This window comes from Rattus norvegicus, chromosome 19 (assembly GCF_021556685.1).
Source record: "Rattus norvegicus strain SHRSP/BbbUtx chromosome 19, alternate assembly SHRSP_T2T, whole genome shotgun sequence".
NCBI lineage: Eukaryota > Metazoa > Chordata > Mammalia > Rodentia > Muridae > Rattus > Rattus norvegicus.
The window spans coordinates 55468929-55478434 of record NC_141552.1 but is presented as its reverse complement, the minus strand read 5'-3'; the positions used below and the strand labels follow the sequence as shown (position 1 = coordinate 55478434).

The following is a 9506-nucleotide window of genomic DNA, read 5'->3' as shown; positions in this document are numbered from 1 at the left end:
TGGGAAAATCAAAATAAATGCACAAGAACCAAGTGGGGTGGAGCTGAAGGATAGAAAGAAGTGGAGGGGTGCATAGGGGAAGGTAGCTGGAAGAAACTACAAGACTACTGAGACCGCTTAAACCCAAAGCACCAATTAACACCGGTAACAAGCGGAACGTTTACGTCATCGGTAACTATGCAGGGCTAAGGGTAGGGACTATATTTTACTTTTCCAGTTGACTCAGCTTTTCACTTCATCCTGAAGGGAAACCCAGGAATCCTGCTTCCGGTTCTATTCTTTTCCCTCCTGGAACAACTCTTCTGCCAAGCCTTTGCTATCCTACGCACACCTCTCACCCAAGGTTTTCTAGGTTCACACCGAAACCATGGCCTAAAGCTTCAAGTCATGATCTTCAGTGTCATCTAGGTAGAGTAAGCTTGGACGGTACATCGGTATCCCAGCCTCATAGAGTGTTGGTGGGAATCTGAGGGAAAGCCCATCTGGCATTTCACATGTCACTTGGTTTTCTAGCTTGCCTTCCTGTGACTTACGAAAGAGTTTATTTCCGTTTCCGCTTCCGGGTAACAGTCCTGACGTCATCAAGAGAAGCCTGGACGGAAACTCTAGCAACAACTGAAACAGAACGCATGGGAGAACATTGCTTACTGTCTCGCTCCAGCTCACCCTCACAAGCTTCCTTAAACAACAGAAGGCTATCTGGCACCTATGGGGCAGCCCACAGTGAGCTAGCTCCTCCCACATCACATATCAATCAATGAATGTATATAATCTCTCATATACATAGTCACAGGTTAATTTCATAGAGACAATTCTTTAATTGAGGTTCCCTCTTCTCAAGTCACCCTAGGTTATATCAAGTTGACAAAAAAACAAACAAAAACAAAAACAAAACACCTAACCAGCTCACCAGGGAGATTCAGATGCCATCTCAGGGTTCTTAGTCTCATAAATAAAAGAATTTAATGTATGCTGAAGGAAGCTTGAGTACAAATTTTACTTAGGCTTAAGGAAAACACAACTGGCGGCCAATATGGAGTTTCAGCAGTCATCTAGAGAGGAGGAAAATAGAGACGAGAAAGTCATGTCATTTGAGTTACTGGTTTGGATCTATCACCCAATGCCCATGAACACTTTGTACATGTCTCTTAAAGAATGCAGACATTAACTTCCCTAAAGGTCAGTGAGATCACTCAGCGGGCTGTGGCAGTTGTCACCAAGCCTGATTACCTGGGTTTGATTTCTGGAATTACACAGTAGAAAATAGAAGGAGAAAACCAACTCCTGTGAATTTTTCCCTGACCCTAAACACACGCACACGTGTGTGCACACACACATACACACACACTATGATGTGCGTACTCCATATAAATAAATGTTATAAAAGAAAGAAACTGATTTCCATTAAGCATACATCCAGAAATGGAAATTCTGGCCTACAATGAGTACATGCTTTGCTTAATGGATAATATCAATCAGTTTTTCAAAGTGGCTAAATCTTTTTACACAACAAGAAACAATATAAAAATTTCATTTTCTCATCTGTCAATGTTTGAAACCTATAACCAATTATTTACTAATTAAAATTAAATGTATTCAATTGATAGCATAGAAAGTGTACATTAATGAGGTATAAATCTTTTGTTTCTTCAGTGCATGAATATATCATACCAAGGTTGAAATCAGGTTGACTAGATCTTGGATTATGAAAGTTGGGCTTTGATTTTTAGTCCCATTGACTATGAGTAAAATGGGAATTATCTACATGATTATATTCTAAATTCTGAAAAAAGTATTCAGAATATTTTTGCCTTAAAGAAACAATACAAGGTTGGCCTCTAAAACTATGGAGAGTTAACTTTTTTTAGCAAGTTGAAGAGACTAAGGTGGGAGAATTATAATTTCAAAATGTTTTTGAGAGCACTTCAAAAAAACCAAACAAAAAAAAATAATGTGAATGTTATAAGTCTTTTTAAAACTAAATCCCATCATGATTCCATTTTCATTCCTTGGGTTATGTCAGGCACCTTTTCCTGTGCATATGAACTATTTGAGTCTGTTTGTTTTCCTTTTGGTTTATCAACAATTTTGTAGTTGGAAAAGCCTCATCACCTGGTTTTAAGTTCTTTCAATTTCCATATGTCTGAAAATATGTCTATTCATTCGTTTCTGAAATACATGTTCCTCTGGACCTGGAATTCTATGTGGACAGGTTGCTTTTTCTCTGCCTTTCAATACTACGACGGTAAGACTATCCTCTTTGGTATCATTTCTGGTGAGAAAACTGTCATTTCGTTTCTCCTTGTTGGAGCTGGAGACATGGTTCAGCAGTTAAGAGCACCGGCTGTTCTTGCTGAGAACCCAGTTCCACAGGGCACCACAGGGCAGCTTACAACCATCAGTAACTCCAGTCCCAGAGAACTTGACACTTCCGGCTTCAGCAGGCCCTGCACACATGTGGTGCACAGTCGTAGGTAGGACTGGACAGGTGGCTCAGTAGTTAAGCCAATTGCTACTTTTCCCAGGATCCAAGTTACATTCCCAGGACCATATTGTGTGCCTCACAACTGCCCATAACTCCAACTTCAGAGGATCTAACACCATCTTCTGGCTTTCAAAAGCATATATATATACATATATATATACATATATATATGTATATATGCTTTTGTATATATATGTATATATATGTATGTATATATATGTGTGTGTATGTATATATATACAAATATATGTATGTATATATGTATATATGTATGTATATGGATGTATATATATCATACATTCACACACACAGAGAGACCTGCACACACATAGACACAAACACGTGCACATACACACATGTAACATTTTAATATAAATCTTTAAAACAGCCTCTTCATCTTGATTTTGCGAAATTCTATCGTATCTCAGTGTAGTTCTCTGAACTTCTTAGATATGAAGTCTCATCATCTTCATTAGGTTTGAACCCAAATAACCCTTTCTTTATAAATATCCAATGGAGGGCTGAAGAGATGGCTCAGCTGTTAAAGGCTAGGCACACAACCAAAAATAGATTTCCAACCCTTGTTGTTCCATCACAGCAACAAAAGGGACAGATTAAGAATTTTCTTATTGTCCCTCGAAATATGGAAACTTAAAAGTTATGCATCAGTCCATTTACAGTAGCTAACATGAATAAAGAGACATGAGGGTTATAATAATAAATGTGCGTTGTCTTAATTATGATCAATATGCAGAATTCTCAAGTTATTATGAAACCTTTGGGCTTTTATTAAAAATCTTAGGCAAGAAAAGACTATTTATCTGATTCGGATGACTTTGCCGTATCAAGAAAAGTGAACCTTTATTCCGCCCTCAAAGAAATCACAGTAGAAATTTCAAAATCAATCTCTGGAAAACAATCCAGTCATTCTTAAAAAGTTGTGCATTGATCTGAATTCCTGGTAGGCTTTGTGGGAATACGAGGTGAGACCCACCTTTAGATGTTTGTGTCTGGGGTCTGGGATGGGACTTAAAATTTGCCTTTCTATTTCCCAGGTGACCTGTTCCTGCCTCCCAAAGCCACATTGGAAACCGCCACATTAAATGGATGAATAGGCCCACCTGCGGGTCAACCCGTTTCCAGGATCTGAGTGATTATTTTCCCCGCTCTGAAACTCTAAATCAGGTCAATGCAAGTGATAAGATTTCCACATGAAAGGCTGCCCGGCAACTGATTGAATATTTTCTGTAAAATGTTTGTTAGTACCGATCCAGTATCCAGAAATCCACATTCCCCTTTATGGCTGCCCGGGGATCTGCCGTGCTTAAATACAATAGTGGTCCACAATCCTCCTCCAGAGTTCTCGAGAGTCCCAGAAGGTAGATTTTATTGTAGCATTCGGCCTTTCAGAGTTGTTTGCATCGTTGCCTTTTATACTAGTCCCTATTCCCATGAACACGAATCTCATTAAAGCAGGAAAACATTGCAATGGAAACCACCCAAACAAAGAAACCAAGGGTATCCACAAGATGCTAATAGCTGTCTTCTCCCTTTTTTTTCCCCTAATGTTTAGTTGTGTCAAACTTCCAACAGGGAATGGATGCAAACAAAAATCTTATTAAGGTCAACAATAAGTGGGAAAGAAAATCAAGTGGGACATAAGACACGCTACGCTGTCTTGAGTTAGGTTGGCATTCTGCACAGCGGAAAGAAACGGATCCCTCCTGAGATGCATCGGGTAGGACACGTGCTATGCAAGGAAATGTACCAGACCTTATCAGAAGTCAGTGGGAAGCATCAACAGTGTGGCTTTCAGATCTCTAGAGCGTAGCAATGATAAATCAGGGCCAACTAAATAAAGGTCTAGAGATTTGCCATGTAATACCATGCCTATAATCAATGATATTGTATTACGTACTTAACTATTTCTCGCTAGAGAGATGGTTCTGTCTAAAGAGCTTGCTACGGAAGCATTTAGGACCTGAGTTTGATTCTCCAAACCCACTTAAAAAGCTGGGTATCATAGGGCATGCTTTACTCTCCGCACTGAGAAGACAGAGACCGGTATTTCCCTGGGCTGGTTGGCCAGTCAACCTAATCCAATCAGCGAGTCCCAGGTCCCACTGAAAAACAGAGCAAAATCAAACAAGGTAGGTAGTTTCTGAGGAACAACATCGAAGGTTAACCTCTGCCCTGTACAGGATAACACATGCAAAGCGTGCAGAACTCTAGTTCACTGGTCGAGCCAAACTAGAGTAAAACTTAAAAAATGCCAGTGGGGAAAAGATAAACCTCACAGTGCCAGCTTTGAAGCCGGGTCTCAGCAGGCTAAGCACACATGTCCCACGTTCACATGCTTTACTTCGAAGGGGACAAGACAACCTAGGCAGTGAGGAAGGAAGCCGGGGCTCGATGTGCATTGACAGGAGCCCACAGGGTAGGCGTGTGTGACGACTAAATGTTCACGTTTGATGTGACTCCTCTCCGTCTTACAAAACATCATTACTATAACCAAGTAGCCTGGCACTCAACACACCTTAGGTTTTACAGATGCTTAAATATGATTGATTGCCTCGGTTTCCCCAAATTCACTGAAGCTTCTTTCCAGATACTTGACCAAGTCCGACAACCTCTCACGTGATTTATTAAAATGCACTTTGCGCGCCTCTCAAAATAAATAAACTACATGCATCTATATGTCCAATATTCAAATTAGGCACTAGAAAAAATGTTTTTAAAATAAATAGGTACAACAGAAACATCTTAATTGCCATTACAACTTATTTGGATGAAAGAGTCTAAATTATTTATGTAGAGAAGGTCTTGTTTTGAATCCGGAGTCTGAGGATGTAACTCAGCTGAACAAGCATCAGGAGTTCAGCTCGGACCCCTGGTTCCCATGTAAAGATCTAGGCAGACTCACACATGTGCACATGCACGCGAGGAGAAGTTATTATTTTTCCATTAAGAGGCTCACGGCTTATTTGTAAATGGATGGCAATTTCTTTAAACACTTTTAAAGTCTAGACGTGGCTCGTACTGTATTTGAAGAATACATAAATGTTAATATCAGCCCAAAAAAAACGCTCGGGTTTGATCTGATGACGCACCAGCTCTGAGTACCCACAGGATACAACCCTTTCACAGTCTGTTTGTTCCTCACGGGGCACATCAACAGTCCTCCCAATTGTGCAGAGTTTAAATGCAGCCAGCGCACACACTAATCAGACTTAGGCTCATCCACAGAGCCATTGTTCAGTACTGTGCTGACCTGTGTCTTTTCAGTAGAGCGTTATAGAGAAAACTCTACACAGAACAGCATCTCAACCATAAACACTTGGTCTTCTGTGTGTCCTCTGAGAAGACACCAATTCTTTCAAAGTCAATAATTTCCTAATAACATGAAAATATTTTATATACGTTTATTTGAATCTGGTCCCACCAATGCCCATATAATGCGTTATGTTTCTTTTATTTTTGTAACTAATTTTGTTCCTAATTTACCTACTCTGTTAATGTACACGAACAAGCACCTCGAGTTCTGCTTCTGATTAATTATCTCTATAGGTTTACGTCAATTTTCCTTTATCCCAGGCATGTCCCACGAATTGGCAGGTTTTGAGGACTTTACATAAGTAGGTCTCAAATTGTCTTAAATTGCCTTATATAGCATATGCATGTGTGCGTGTGTACGATATATATGGAGGGCATGCATGGGCCATGGTACACATGTGGCCACCAGAGAGCAACTTTGTGGAGTTGGTTTCTCCCTCCATCCTTAACGTCACTTCCGGGAACCGAACTCATATTGTCAAGGTTCCACCAGCAAGCACTTTTATCTGGCGAGCCACCTTGCTGATCCAGGCTCAGACGCTTTATAAATACACTTCCCGTACAGTCTTCTTCTCTCCCACTACTAACCGTCATAAAGAGCCAGCATCTGATTGCCTCGCATTTAATGTTCTAGAGTCACCAGTGGGTTCAGACCATGCTAGCCTGCTCCTCACTGCAGAATTGCTGATCGCCGTTTCCTTTGCTTAAGGATTCAGCGGGGGCTGTTACCTAGAAGCTTTATTTTACTTGTAGTTTCCAATATGTCTAATAATTTTGCCTTCTTATACAAGATTACTTACTCATCGACCCTCATGGGAAAATGCCCCTTCCTGGTTCTTTGGACTAGCTATTGTGTTCCACATTGAGATCTTTTCAAGTCTTCTACCGAGAAATATTTTCCTACCTATAGGAGTCTAAAATATGCTCAGGTCTGTGTTTATATGTATAGCCACGCTCTGGGTGAGGGCCTGGGGAATGTTAAATAATGTTCATAATGAGCCTGATTGTCCCAATGCATAAATTATCCTCAGGCTCACGTCCCCTGCTGTAGAAGCTTCATTAATTGTCTTAGCCACATTAACTTTTATAAGCCATTGGGGTTCCATTAAGTTACAGTTATCCTATGTTCCCTTCTGAGTTGCTTGTCCCCAGGGAGCAGTTTGCGAGCTGAGAGAAGTTGGGTGACAACAGGGAAGATACATCACTTTTAGTTACAAGTTAACTCAGAAACAAGAAGTTTGTCAAGAATCACTATGAAAACTATTAGTCTAAAAGTTCATTAAATTGATTGATAGGGAGAGGGGGGGGAGTGTGTGTGTGTGTGTGTGTGTGTGTGTGTGTGTGGTGTGTTCACCTATGATATAGGGGTGCCTGCAGGTATGTGGACACATCTGTAAACATGGATTTGAAACCAGATGCCTATGACCTGCCTCCCCATGGACAGGGTTTCTGAGGAAGCAGTGTTCAAGAGCTTCAAAACGAACAACTGGAAGCCAAATCATGGGTACAAGCTGACAGCCTGTGCTCTGCTCCAGACAGCTTTCTGAAGATCTCCAGCCACCTCAGCTCTCTCAGACCAAAGCACAATCTTTTATTTGCATATCAATTCAATCGTCCACCCCAGGTTCCCTTTTGATTATCCCACCAATCAGCATTTTTTGCCCTTAGCCCCTTGACTACTAAGGAAAGACAGCAAGCACAATTTCCTTAACATTGCAAATGAGTGCAGAGTTTTGCCTGCCTTTGTAAGCACAGATAATAAGCTAGCTAGGTGGGATCTGAGATCACCACTCTCGCTATGGTTGGGCACCAAATTTGCTTTGTCCCAGTCTGACCTTGAACTCAGGAATCTTCTTGCCTTTGTATCTCCCTACCTTTATATCTTTCTGACAGACTGGCTCATAGTGCAGCTACCTCTCTGTTCTTTTAGATTCATGAAGCCCCTCCTGTAATTCATATTGCATCCTTATATTTTACATAGTTGAGAAATCTCATTTACATATTTTTGAACTCATGATTTTAGAGTTCATTTTCTCAGCTTTAAGGGTTATCCTAAAGGTCACAGAGTTTGTACATACACACACACACACACACACACACACACACAGGTCTCATGCCTAGCAATTGTTGACACTTGTGCACTTGTGGAGGTCAACACACTGTTCCTTCGATGACCATGCAGGACTCATCAGCCAAAGCTCAAAGTTCCTCAGGAGCTCTCCATCTTACTTTTAGAGATAGGGTCTCTCAAGGCCTGGGGTTCACTGATTCAGCTGACTTTTCACCTCCCCATTACTAGGATCACAAGCATGATCTATATAAATTATGAGGTTACATGGCAAGGCCTTATCAAGTGATCTATCTTTATCAATTAATATACTTTTAATAGGCTAGCTACAACCTTTTATTTAAGATTTATTTATTATATATAAGTACATTGTAGCTGTCTTCAGACACACCAGGAGAGGGCATCAGATGCCATTACAGATGGTTGTGAGTCACCATGTTGTTGCTGGGATTTGAACTCAGGACCTCTAGAAGAGCAGCCAGTGCTCCTAACCACTGAACCATCTCTCCAATCTCTTTTAATGGCATCTTTTTTTTTTCAATGTAATGAAGCACAGTGCTCAGGGGCCTCGGCTTGTAGTCAGCAGGGAGATTGTTGTGAAGACAACCAGAAACAACTTGGGAGCCCACCTTGATTCTTATAGCTGCCTTGAGGAAGTCAAAAAGACACAATGGATGAAAGAAAGCATCTCCAACCAATGGTGGTAATCAAATTGGATATCTGCCTGTAGAAGGATGCAAATAGATCGATGTTTATCACCCTACACGAAACTTAAGTCCTCAACACAAAACCAGACACACTGATCCTAATGGAAGAAAAAGTGGGAAACAGCCTTGAACACATTGGCACAAGAGGAGATGACTTCCTGAACAGAAAGTTGAAAGGGACCTTGTGAGACAGAAAAGCTTCTATAAGGCAGAGCTTTATAGAATCATTTCACACCGAGACAGCCTATAGGATAGAAAAAGATTTTTACCAACTCCCCATCCAATAGAGGTCTAATATCCAAAATATATAAAGAACTCAAGAAACCAGATATCAAAAGATCAAATAATCGAAAAATAATCCAATTTAAAAAATGGGTTCAGATCTAAAAAATAGAGGAATCTCGAATGGCTGAGAAACACTTAAAGAAATGTTGAACATCCTTAGCCATCAGGGAATTGCAAATCAAAAACACTTTGAGATTCCATCTTGAATACCTGTCAGAATGGCTAAGGTCAACAACACAAGTGAGCGCTCAGGCTGACAAGGATGGTGAGCAATGGGAACATCCCTTCATTGCTGGTGGAAGTTCAAACTTGGACAGCCACTATGGAAATCAATATGGCCATTCTTCAGAAAGTTGGGAATCGATCTACCTCAAGACCTAGCTATACCACTCTTGGGCACATACCCAAACGATGCTGCATGTTACCCCGGGGACACTTGCTCAACCGTGTTCATTCACAATAGCCAGAAGCTGGAAGCAACCAAATGTCCCTCAACTGAAGAATAAAAAAAGAAAATGCAGTACATTTGCACAATGGAATATTACTCAGCTGTTAAAAATGACATCATAAAAAATGACATCATAAAATTTGTAGGCATATGGTTGGAGCTAGAAAAAAATCATCTTAA

The 9506-nt window shown here is 40.6% G+C and overlaps 1 long non-coding RNA gene across 1 annotated transcript in view; it reads right to left on the bottom strand.

The window, feature by feature from the left end:
• Positions 1–946: 946 nt before the first annotated feature.
• LOC147999465 (uncharacterized) overlaps positions 947–9506 on the bottom strand; it is a 47030-nt gene continuing 38470 nt past the window's right edge. The window contains exon 10 of the long non-coding RNA XR_015644337.1: positions 947–1052. This is a non-coding gene — a long non-coding RNA (uncharacterized LOC147999465). The remainder of the gene's footprint in view (positions 1053–9506) is intronic.